Source organism: Oncorhynchus tshawytscha, linkage group LG05 (assembly GCF_018296145.1).
Source record: "Oncorhynchus tshawytscha isolate Ot180627B linkage group LG05, Otsh_v2.0, whole genome shotgun sequence".
Classification (NCBI taxonomy): domain Eukaryota; kingdom Metazoa; phylum Chordata; class Actinopteri; order Salmoniformes; family Salmonidae; genus Oncorhynchus; species Oncorhynchus tshawytscha.
Genome location: NC_056433.1, coordinates 89,467,781 through 89,481,052, shown reverse-complemented (window position 1 = coordinate 89,481,052; position 13,272 = coordinate 89,467,781). Strand labels below are relative to the sequence as shown.

At 40.6% G+C, this 13,272-nt stretch overlaps 1 protein-coding gene across 1 annotated transcript in view; it reads left to right on the top strand.

Moving 5' to 3' along the window:
- oca2 (oculocutaneous albinism II) overlaps positions 1 to 13,272 on the top strand; it is a 207,960-nt gene that overhangs the window by 36,472 nt on the left and 158,216 nt on the right. The gene's annotated exons all lie outside the window — the stretch shown is intronic.

The window sequence follows — 13,272 nt, the reverse complement described above, 5'->3', positions numbered from 1 at the left end:
AGAAGAGGACTGGCCACCCCACATAGCCTGGTTCCTCTCTAGGTTTCTAATCTCCACCCGGCACAGCCAGAAGAGGACTGGCCACCCCACATAGCCTGGTTCCTCTCTAGGTTGCTAATCTCCACCCGGCACAGCCAGAAGAGGACTGGCCACCCCACATAGCCTGGTTCCTCTCTAGGTTTCTTCCTAGGTTTTGGCCTTTCTAGGGAGTTTTTCCAAGCCACCGTGCTTCTACACTTGCATTGCTTGCTGTTTGGGGTTTTAGGCTGGTTTTCTGTACAGCACTTTGAGATATCAGCTGATGTACGAAGGGCTATATAAATACATTTGATTTGATTTGATTGATTTGAGAGAGAGAGAGAGAGAGAGAGAGAGACACAGAGGGAGAGAACGAGAGAGAGAAAGAGAGAGAAAGAGAGAGAGAGAGGCAGAGAGACAGAGACAGAGAGGTGTAGAGACAGAGAGAGAGAGAGAGAGACACACACAGAGGGAGAGACCGAGAGAGAGAGAGACAGAGGGAGAGACCGAGAGAACGAGAGAGAGAGAGAGAGAGAGAGAGAGAGAGAGAAAGAGAGAGAGGCAGAGAGACAGAGACAGAGAGGTGTAGAGAGAGAGAGAGAGGCAGAGAGACAGAGACAGAGAGGTGTAGAGGTAAAGAGAGAGGCAGAGAGACAGAGACAGAGAGGTGTAGAGGTAGAGAGAGAGAGAGTAGTGTGCTGCGTCTCACATGGTGTATTCTACTGTATGTTCAGCACACAGTTCCTTAGGAAAGTTTTCCCTCCCCTTGTTACAGCCTGAATTTAAAATGGATTAAATTGAGATTTTGTGTCACCTCATAATTTCAATGTGGAATTTTGAACAAAATATACAAAAATGAAAAGCTGAAATCTCTTGAGCAAATAAATATTCAATCCCTTTGTTATGGCAAGCATAAATAGGTTCAGGAGTAAAAATGTGCTTAACAAGTCACATAATAAGTTGCATGGACAATAATAGTGTTTAACATGATTTCTGAATGACTACCTCATCTCTGTACCCCACACGTATAATTGTCTCTAAGGTTCCTCAGTCGAGCAGTGAATTTCAAACACTTATTCAACCACAAAGACCAGGGAGGTTTTCCAATGTCTCACAAAGGAGGGCACCTATTGGTAGATGGGTAAAAGAAGAGCACCTATTGGTAGATGGTTAAAAGAAGAGCACCTATTGGTAGATGGGTAAAAGAAGAGCACCTATTGGTAGATGGTTAAAAGAAGAGCACCTATTGGTAGATGGGTAAAAGAAGAGCACCTATTGGTAGATGGTTAAAAGAAGAGCACCTATTGGTAGATGGTTAAAAGAAGAGCACCTATTGGTAGATGGTTAAAAGAAGAGCACCTATTGGTAGATGGGTAAAATTAAAAAAAACAGACATTGAATATCCCTTTGAGCATGCTGACGTTATTAATTACACTTTGGATGGTTTATTTAACCTTTATATAACTAGGCAAGTCAATTAAAACCTCTTAAGGATCTGGCCTTTTTTTTCAATTTCCGCCTAAAATGACATACCCTAATCTAACTGCCTGTAGCTCAGGACCTAAAATAACATACCCAAATCTAACTGCCTGTAGCTCAGGACCTAAAATGACATACCAAAATCTAACTGCCTGTAGCTCAGGACCTAAAATAACATACCCAAATCTAACTGCCTGTAGCTCAGGACCTAAAATGACATACCCAAATCTAACTGCCTGTAGCTCAGGACCTAAAATGACATAAAATCCAAATCTAACTGCCTGTAGCTCAGGACCTAAAATGACATACCCAAATCTAACTGCCTGTAGCTCAGGACCTAAAATAACATACCCAAATCTAACTGCCTGTAGCTCAGGACCTAAAATGACATACCCAAATCTAACTGCCTGTTGCTCAGGACCTGAAGCAAGGATATGCATACTCTTGGTACCATTTGAAAGGAAACACTTTGAAGTTTGTTGAAATGTGAAAGGAATGTAGGAGAATATAACACATTAGACCTGGTAAATGATAATATCGACATTGTACCATCATTGAAATGCAAGAGAAATGGCATAATGAATTATTTTAGCCCATGCACAATATAGATTCTGGCCACTAGATGGCAGAATTGTATGTGCTATGTTTTCTAGTGATCCAGTGAAATCTTGCATATCGATTCCAAATGTTGTTTCAAGACTGTCCAAAGGTGCCTAAATGTTTTCAAGTTCAAGTTCATAATTGTGCACTCTCCTCAAACAATAGCTTGGTATTTTTCCACTCTAATAGCTACTTTTAATTGGACAGTGCAGTGAGATGAACAATAATTCAAGCTTTCTGCCCGTATCAGATATGTCTATGTCCTGAGATGACTGAGTCTCTGAGCCAACTTTCACCATGGGATGACTGAGTCTCTGAGCCTTCTTTCACCATGAGATGACTGAGTCTCTGAGCCTTCTTTCACCATGAGATGACTGAGTCTCTGAGCCTTCTTTCACCATGGGATGACTGAGTCTCTGAGCCTTCTTTCACCATGAGATGACTGAGTCTCTGAGCCTGCTTTCACCATGGGATGACTGAGTCTCTGAGCCTTCTTTCACCATGAGATGACTGAGTCTCTGAGCCTTCTTTCACCATGAGATGACTGAGTCTCTGAGCCTTCTTTCACCATGAGATGACTGAGTCTCTGAGCCTTCTTTCACCATGAGATGACTGAGTCTCTGAGCCTTCTTTCACCATGAGATGACTGAGTCTCTGAGCCTTCTTTCACCATGAGATGACGGAGTCTCTGAGCCTTCTTTCACCATGAGATGACTGAGCCTTTGAGCCCTAGTTTTTTTTCTCTCCATATCTCCCCCTGTCTTCTCCGGGGTCTCCCCGAGGACCTGTTCCTCACCATTATCTGGTGCTAGCTGTGTGCTACTCTGTCTGCTCTCTTCATCCCTAAGTGGCCTGATGATGAATATTGGATAAGAAATCCTCATCTGAGCTCTCAGACTCAGCGCTCCCAGCATTTTGCTGCTTGTGCTGAGGTGGTTCCCTTCTCCACAGACCTCTATTCTGGAGTGTTTCCCTTCTCCACAGACCTCTATCCTGGAGTGGTTCCCTTCTCCACAGACCTCTATGCTGGGGTGGTTACCTTCTCCACAGACCTCTATCCTGGGGTGGTTCCCTTCTCCACAGACCTCTATCCTGGAGTGGTTCCCTTCTCCACAGACCTCTATGCTGGGGTGGTTACCTTCTCCACAGACCTCTATCCTGGAGTGGTTCCCTTCTCCACAGACCTCTATCCTGGAGTGGTTCCCTTCTCCACAGACCTCTATCCTGGGGTGGTTCCCTTCTCCACAGACCTCTATCCTGGGGTGGTTCCCTTCTCCACAGACCTCTATCCTGGAGTGGTTCCCTTCTCCACAGACCTCTATCCTGGGGTGGTTCCCTTCTCCACAGACCTCTATCCTGGAGTGGTTCCCTTCTCCACAGACCTCTATCCTGGGGTGGTTCCCTTCTCCACAGACCTCTATCCTGGGGTGGTTCCCTTCTCCACAGACCTCTATCCTGGGGTGGTTCCCTTCTCCACAGACCTCTATCCTGGAGTGGTTCCCTTCTCCACAGACCTCTATCCTGGGGTGGTTCCCTTCTCCACAGACCTCTATCCTGGAGTGGTTCCCTTCTCCACAGACCTCTATGCTGGGGTGGTTACCTTCTCCACAGACCTCTATCCTGGAGTGGTTCCCTTCTCCACAGACCTCTATCCTGGAGTGGTTCCCTTCTCCACAGACCTCTATCCCGGGGTGGTTCCCTTCTCCACAGACCTCTATCCTGGGGTGGTTCCCTTCTCCACAGACCTCTATCCTGGGGTGGTTCCCTTCTCCACAGACCTCTATACTGGGGTGGTTACCTTCTCCACAGACGTCAACTCAGTGCTTGAACTGGTTCCTCAAAAGGTAGTGAATTACATGACATTAGCATATTACGATGCAGAATCCGGGTCCTGCCTGTACCCCTCTTGGTTTTGACCTCATAGACAGGGCTGTCATCACCTTTCCTCTGTCCTCCCAGTGTGATCTTAGCCTTCCCGGTCACCTACGCTCTGACGTGTTCCTCACCAGTACATGGTCCCCTGGGACCAGAACCCAACTCAATTGCTTCCGTTTGTTGGTAGGCTTTGTCGTTCGCTGTTTCTCCTGGCGATGTCATAGGCTTCCGCCATCTGTTGCTGCCACTTCTTAGCATACTCATGGTATGATTCTCCTGTAACCCAAAGACAAGGTCAAAGGGTAGCAGGGGAGCCCTTCCGAATAGCAGGACATACAGTGAGAACCAAGCAGCCTGGTGGTGCAATTATAGATTATATAGCAATTGAGTTAAATAAAGGTTTAATAAAAATTTAAAAAAATAAAATATACATGATTGACCTTGTCTAGATTATCAACCCAGTTGAATGACCTTGTCTAGATGATCAAACCAGTTGAATGACCTTGTCTAGATTATCAACCCAGTTGAATGACCTTGTCTAGATTATCAACCCAGTTGAATGACCTTGTCTAGATTATCAACCCAGTTGAATGACCTTGTCTAGATTATCAACCCAGTTGAATGACCTTGTCTAGATTATCAACCCAGTTGAATGACCTTGTCTAGATAATAACCCCAGTTGAATGACCTTGTCTAGATTATCAACCCATTTGAATGACCTTGTTTAGATTATCAACCCAGTTGAATGACCTTGTCTAGATTATCAACCCAGTTGAATGACCTTGTCTAGATTATCAACCCAGTTGAATGACCTTGTCTAGATTATCAACCCAGTTGAATGACCTTGTCTAGATTATCAACCCAGTTGAATGACCTTGTCTAGATTATCAACCCAGTTGAATGACCTTGTCTAGATTATCAACCCAGTTGAATGACCTTGTCTAGATTATCAACCCAGTTGATTGACCTTGTCTAGATTATCAACCCAGTTGAATGACCTTGTCTAGATAATAACCCCAGTTGAATGACCTTGTCTAGACTATCAACCCAGTTGAATGACCTTGTCTAGATTATCAACCCAGTTGAATGACCTTGTTTAGATTATCAACCCAGTTGAATGACCTTGTCTAGATTATCAACCCAGTTGAATGACCTTGTCTAGATTATCAACCCAGTTGAATGACCTTGTCTAGATTATCAACCCAGTTGAATGACCTTGTCTAGATTATCAACCCAGTTGAATGACCTTGTCTAGATTATCAACCCAGTTGAATGACCTTGTCTAGATTATCAACCCAGTTGAATGACCTTGTCTAGATTATCAACCCAGTTGATTGACCTTGTCTAGATTATCAACCCAGTTGAATGACCTTGTCTAGATAATAACCCCAGTTGATTGACCTTGTTTAGATAATAACCCCAGTTGAATGACCTTGTCTAGATTATCAACCCAGTTGAATGACCTTGTCTAGATTATCAACCCAGTTGAATGACCTTGTCTAGATGATCAAACCAGTTGAATGACCTTGTCTAGATTATCAACCCAGTTGAATGACCTTGTTTAGATTATCAACCCAGTTGAATGACCTTGTTTAGATTATCAACCCAGTTGAATGACCTTGTCTAGATTATCAACCCAGTTGAATGACCTTGTCTAGATTATCAACCCAGTTGAATGACCTTGTCTAGATTATCAACCCAGTTGAATGACCTTGTCTAGATTAGTTATAGTTATAGTTATAACACCTAGTTATAACACTGGCCCTAGTTATAACACTCCCTAGTTATAACACTGGTCCTAGTTATAACACTCCTTAGTTATAATACTGGTCCTAGTTATAACACTGGTCCTAGTTATAACACTGGTCCTAGTTATAACACTGGTCCTAGTTATAACACTGGCCTTAGTTATAACACTGGTCCTAGTAATAACACTCACTAGTTATAACACTCACTAGTTATAACACTCCCTAGTTATAACACTCCCTAGTTATAACACTGGTCCTAGTTATAACACTCCCTAGTTATAACACTGGCCCTAGTTATAACACTGTTCCCTAGTTATAACACTGTTCTCTAGTTATAACACTGTTCCCTAGTTATAACACTGGCCCCAGTTATAACACTGTTCCCTAGTTATAACACTGTTACCTAGTTATAACACTGGTCCTAGTTATAACACTGGTCCTAGTTATAACACTGGACCTAGTTATAACACTCCCTAGTTATAACACTCCCTAGTTATAACACTGGTCCTAGTTATAACACTGGTCCTAGTTATAACAATGGTCCTAGTTATAACACTCCTTAGTTATAACACTGGCCCTAGTTATAACACTCCTAGTTATAACACTGGTCCTAGTTATAACACTGGTCCTAGTTATAACACTCACTAATTATAACACTGGCCCTAGTTATAACACTGGTCCTAGTTATAACACTCACTAGTTATAACACTGGCCCGAGTTATAACACTGGTCCTAGTTATAAAACTCCTTAGTTATAACACTGGCCCTAGTTATAACACTCCCTAGTTATAACACTGGCCCTAGTTATAACACTCCCTAGTTATAACACTGGTCCTAGTTATAACACTCCTTAGTTATAACACTGGTCCTAGTTATAACACTGGTCCTAGTTATAACACTGGCCCCAGTTATAACACTGTTCCCTAGTTATAACACTGTTCCCTAGTTATAACACTGTTCCCTGGTTATAACACTGGTCCTAGTTATAACACTGGTCCTAGTTATAACAATGGTCCTAGTTATAACACTGGTCCTCGTTATAACACTCCTTAGTTATAACACTGGCCCTAGTTATAACACTGGCCCTAGTTATAACACTGGCCCTAGTTATAACACTGGCCCTAGTTATAACACTCCCTTGTTATAACACTGGTCCTAGTTATAACACTGGTCCTAGATATAACATTCACTAGTTATAACAATGGTCCTAGTTATAACACTGGCCCTAGTTATAACACTCCTTAGTTATAACACTGGCCCTAGTTATAACACTCCCTAGTTATAACACTGGCCCTAGTTATAACACTCCCTAGTTATAACACTGGTCCTAGTTATAACACTGGTCCTAGTTATAACATTCACTAGTTATAACACTGGCCCTAGTTATAACACTGGTCCTAGTTATAACACTCCTGAGTTATAACACTGGCCCTAGTTATAACACTCCCTAGTTATAACACTGGCCCTAGTTATAACACTCCCTAGTTATAACACTGGTCCTAGTTATAACACTCCTTAGTTATAATACTGGTCCTAGTTATAACACTGGTCCTAGTTATAACACTGGTCCTAGTTATAACACTGGTCCTAGTTATAACACTGGCCTTAGTTATAACACTGGTCCTAGTAATAACACTCACTAGTTATAACACTCACTAGTTATAACACTCCCTAGTTATAACACTCCCTAGTTATAACACTGGTCCTAGTTATAACACTCCCTAGTTATAACACTGGCCCTAGTTATAACACTGTTCCCTAGTTATAACACTGTTCTCTAGTTATAACACTGTTCCCTAGTTATAACACTGGCCCCAGTTATAACACTGTTCCCTAGTTATAACACTGTTACCTAGTTATAACACTGGTCCTAGTTATAACACTGGTCCTAGTTATAACACTGGACCTAGTTATAACACTCCCTAGTTATAACACTCCCTAGTTATAACACTGGTCCTAGTTATAACACTGGTCCTAGTTATAACAATGGTCCTAGTTATAACACTCCTTAGTTATAACACTGGCCCTAGTTATAACACTCCCTAGTTATAACACTGGTCCTAGTTATAACACTGGTCCTAGTTATAACACTCACTAATTATAACACTGGCCCTAGTTATAACACTGGTCCTAGTTATAACACTCACTAGTTATAACACTGGCCCGAGATATAACACTGGTCCTAGTTATAAAACTCCTTAGTTATAACACTGGCCCTAGTTATAACACTCCCTAGTTATAACACTGGCCCTAGTTATAACACTCCCTAGTTATAACACTGGTCCTAGTTCTAACACTCCTTAGTTATAACACTGGTCCTAGTTATAACACTGGTCCTAGTTATAACACTGGTCCTAGTTATAACACTGGTCCTAGTTATAACAATGGTCCTAGTTATAACACTCCTTAGTTATAACACTGGCCCTAGTTATAACACTCCCTAGTTATAACACTGGTCCTAGTTATAACACTGGTCCTAGTTATAACACTCACTAATTATAACACTGGCCCTAGTTATAACACTGGTCCTAGTTATAACACTCACTAGTTATAACACTGGCCCGAGTTATAACACTGGTCCTAGTTATAAAACTCCTTAGTTATAACACTGGCCCTAGTTATAACACTCCCTAGTTATAACACTGGCCCTAGTTATAACACTCCCTAGTTATAACACTCCTTAGTTATAACACTGGTCCTAGTTATAACACTGGTCCTAGTTATAACACTGGTCCTAGTTATAACACTCCCTAGTTATAACACTTCCTAGTTATAACACTGGTCCTAGTTATTACACTGGTCCTAGTTATAACACTGGTCCTAGTTATAACACTGGCCTTAGTTATAACACTCCTTAGTTATAACACTGGCCCTAGTTATAACACTCCCTAGTTATAACACTGGCCCTAGTTATAACACTCCCTAGTTATAACACTGGTCCTAGTTATAACACTGGTCCTAGTTATAACATTCACTAGTTATAACACTGGCCCTAGTTATAACACTGGTCCTAGTTATAACACTCCTGAGTTATAACACTGGCCCTAGTTATAACACTCCCTAGTTATAACACTGGCCCTAGTTATAACACTCCCTAGTTATAACACTGGTCCTAGTTATAACACTCCTTAGTTATAACACTGGTCCTAGTTATAACACTGGTCCTAGTTATAACACTGGTCCTAGTTATAACACTGTTCCTAGTTATAACACTGGCCTTACACTCCCTAGTTATAACACTCCCTAGTTATAACACTGGTCCTAGTTATAACACTCCCTAGTTATAACACTCGCCCTAGTTATAACACTGTTCCCTAGTTATAACACTGTTCTCTAGTTATAACACTGTTCCCTAGTTATAACACTGGCCCCAGTTATAACACTGGCCCTAGTTATAACACTCACTAGTTAAAACACTGGTCCCAGTTATAACACTGGTCCTAGTTATAACACTGGACCTAGTTATAACACTCCCTAGTTATAACACTCCCTAGTTATAACACTGGTCCTAGTTATAACACTGGTCCTAGTTATAACAATGGTCCTAGTTATAACACTCCTTAGTTATAACACTGGCCCTAGTTATAACACTCCCTAATTATAACACTGGCCCTAGTTATAACACTGGTCCTAGTTATAACACTCACTAGTTATAACACTGGCCCGAGTTATAACACTGGTCCTAGTTATAAAACTCCTTAGTTATAACAATGGCCCTAGTTATAACACTCCCTAGTTATAACACTGGCCCTAGTTATAACACTCCCTAGTTATAACACTGGTCCTAGTTATAACACTCCTTAGTTATAACACTGGTCCTAGTTATAACACTGGTCCTAGTTATAACACTGGCCCCAGTTATAACACTGTTCCCTAGTTATAACACTGTTCCCTAGTTATAACACTGTTCCCTAGTTATAACACTGGTCCTAGTTATAACACTGGTCCTAGTTATAACAATGGTCCTATTTATAACACTGGTCCTCGTTATAACACTCCTTAGTTATAACACTGGCCTTAGTTATAACACTGGCCCTAGTTATAACACTGGCCCTAGTTATAACACTGGCCCTAGTTATAACACTCCCTTGTTATAACACTGGTCCTAGTTATAACACTGGTCCTAGATATAACATTCACTAGTTATAACAATGGTCCTAGTTATAACACTGGCCCTAGTTATAACACTCCTTAGTTATAACACTGGCCCTAGTTATAACACTCCCTAGTTATAACACTGGCCCTAGTTATAACACTCCCTAGTTATAACACTGGTCCTAGTTATAACACTGGTCCTAGTTATAACATTCACTAGTTATAACACTGGCCCTAGTTATAACACTGGTCCTAGTTATAACACTCCTGAGTTATAACACTGGCCCTAGTTATAACACTCCCTAGTTATAACACTGGCCCTAGTTATAACACTCCCTAGTTATAACACTGGTCCTAGTTATAACACTCCTTAGTTATAATACTGGTCCTAGTTATAACACTGGTCCTAGTTATAACACTGGTCCTAGTTATAACACTGGTCCTAGTTATAACACTGGCCTTAGTTATAACACTGGTCCTAGTAATAACACTCACTAGTTATAACACTCACTAGTTATAACACTCCCTAGTTATAACACTCCCTAGTTATAACACTCCCTAGTTATAACACTGGCCCTAGTTATAACACTGTTCCCTAGTTATAACACTGTTCTCTAGTTATAACACTGTTCCCTAGTTATAACACTGGCCCCAGTTATAACACTGTTCCCTAGTTATAACACTGTTACCTAGTTATAACACTGGTCCTAGTTATAACACTGGTCCTAGTTATAACACTGGACCTAGTTATAACACTCCCTAGTTATAACACTCCCTAGTTATAACACTGGTCCTAGTTATAACACTGGTCCTAGTTATAACAATGGTCCTAGTTATAACACTCCTTAGTTATAACACTGGCCCTAGTTATAACACTCCCTAGTTATAACACTGGTCCTAGTTATAACACTGGTCCTAGTTATAACACTCACTAATTATAACACTGGCCCTAGTTATAACACTGGTCCTAGTTATAACACTCACTAGTTATAACACTGGCCCGAGTTATAACACTGGTCCTAGTTATAAAACTCCTTAGTTATAACACTGGCCCTAGTTATAACACTCCCTAGTTATAACACTGGCCCTAGTTATAACACTCCCTAGTTATAACACTGGTCCTAGTTATAACACTCCTTAGTTATAACACTGGTCCTAGTTATAACACTGGTCCTAGTTATAACACTGGTCCTAGTTATAACACTCCCTAGTTATAACACTTCCTAGTTATAACACTGGTCCTAGTTATTACACTGGTCCTAGTTATAACACTGGTCCTAGTTATAACACTGGCCTTAGTTATAACACTGGCCCTAGTTATAACACTCACTAGTTAAAACACTGGTCCCAGTTATAACACTGGCCTTAGTTATAACACTGGCCTTAGTTATAACACTGGTCCTAGTTATAACACTGGTCCTAGTTATAACACTGGTCCTAGTTATAACACTGGCCCTAGTTATAACACTGGCCCTAGTTATAACACTCACTAGTTATAATACTGGTCCTAGTTTTAACACTCACTAGTTATAACACTGGTCCTTTTTAACACTCACTAGTTATAACACTCACTAGTTATAACACTTGCCCTAGTTATAACACTCCCTAGTTATAACACTGGTCCTAGTTATAACACTCCTTAGTTATAACACTGGCCCTAGTTATAACACTTCCTAGTTATAACACTGGCCCTAGTTATAACACTCCCTAGTTATAACACTGGTCCTAGTTATAACACTTGCCCTAGTTATAACACTCCCTAGTTATAACACTGGTCCTAGTTATGACACTCCTTAGTTATAACTCTGGCCCTAGTTATAACACTCCCTAGTTATAACACTGTTCCTAGTTATAACACTGTTCCTAGTTATAACACAAGCCCTAGTTATAACACTGGTCCTAGTTATAACACTCCTGAGTTATAACATTGGTCCTAGTTATAACACTTGCCCTAGTTATAACACTGGCCCTAGTTATAACACTGGCCCTAGTTATAACACTGGTCCTAGTTATAACACTCCCTAATTATAACACTGGTCCTAGTTATAACACTGGTCCTAGTTATAACACTCACTAGTTATAACACTCCCTAGTTATAACACTGGTCCTAGTTATAACACTGGCCCTAGTTATAACACTCACTAGTTATAACACTCCCTAGTTATAACACTGGTCCTAGTTATAACACTGGTCCTAGTTATAACAATGGTCCTAGTTATAACACTCCTTAGTTATAACACTGGCCCTAGTTATAACACTCCCTAGTTATAACACTGGTCCTAGTTATAACACTGGTCCTAGTTATAACACTCACTAATTATAACACTGGCCCTAGTTATAACACTGGTCCTAGTTATAACACTCACTAGTTATAACACTGGCCCGAGTTATAACACTGGTTCTAGTTATAAAACTCCTTAGTTATAACACTGGCCCTAGTTATAACACTCCCTAGTTATAACACTGGTCCTAGTTATAACACTTGCCCTAGTTATAACACTCCCTAGTTATAACACTGGTCCTAGTTATAACACTCCTTAGTTATAACTCTGGCCCTAGTTATTACACTCCCTAGTTATAACACTGGCCCTAGTTATAACACTCCCTAGTTATAACACTGTTCCTAGTTATAACACTGTTCCTAGTTATAACACTGGCCCTAGTTATAACACTGGCCCAAGTTATAACACTGGTCCTAGTTATAACACTCCCTAATTATTACACTGGTCCTAGTTATAACATTGGTCCTAGTTATAACACTCCTTATTTATAAAATTCACTAGTTATAACACTGGTCCTAGTTATAACACTGGTCCTAGTTATAACACTGGTCCTAGTTATAACAGTCACTAGTTATAACACTGGTCCAAGTTATAACACTGGTCCTAGTTATAACAGTCACTAGTTATAACACTGGTCCTAGTTATAACACCGGTCCTAGTTATAACACTGGTCCTAGTTATAACAGTCACTAGTTATAACACTGGTCCTAGTTATAACACTGGTCCTAGTTATAACAGTCACTAGTTATAACACTGGTCCTAGTTATAACACTGGTCCTAGTTATAACAGTCACTAGTTATAACACTGGTCCTAGTTATAACACTGGTCCTAGTTATAACAGTCACTAGTTATAACACTGGTCCTAGTTATAACACTGGTCCTAGTTATAACACTGGTCCTAGTTATAACAGTCACTAGTCATAACACTGGTCCTAGTTATAACACTGGTCCAAGTTATAACAGTCACTAGTTATAACACTGGTCCTAGTTATAACAGTCACTAGTTATAACACTGGTCCTAGTTATAACACTGGTCCTAGTTATAACAGTCACTAGTTATAACACTCGCCCTAGTTATAACACTGGTCCTAGTTATAACACTGTTCCCTAGTTATAACACTCACTAGTTATATTACTCACTAGTTAAAACACTCCCTAGTTATAGCACTGATCC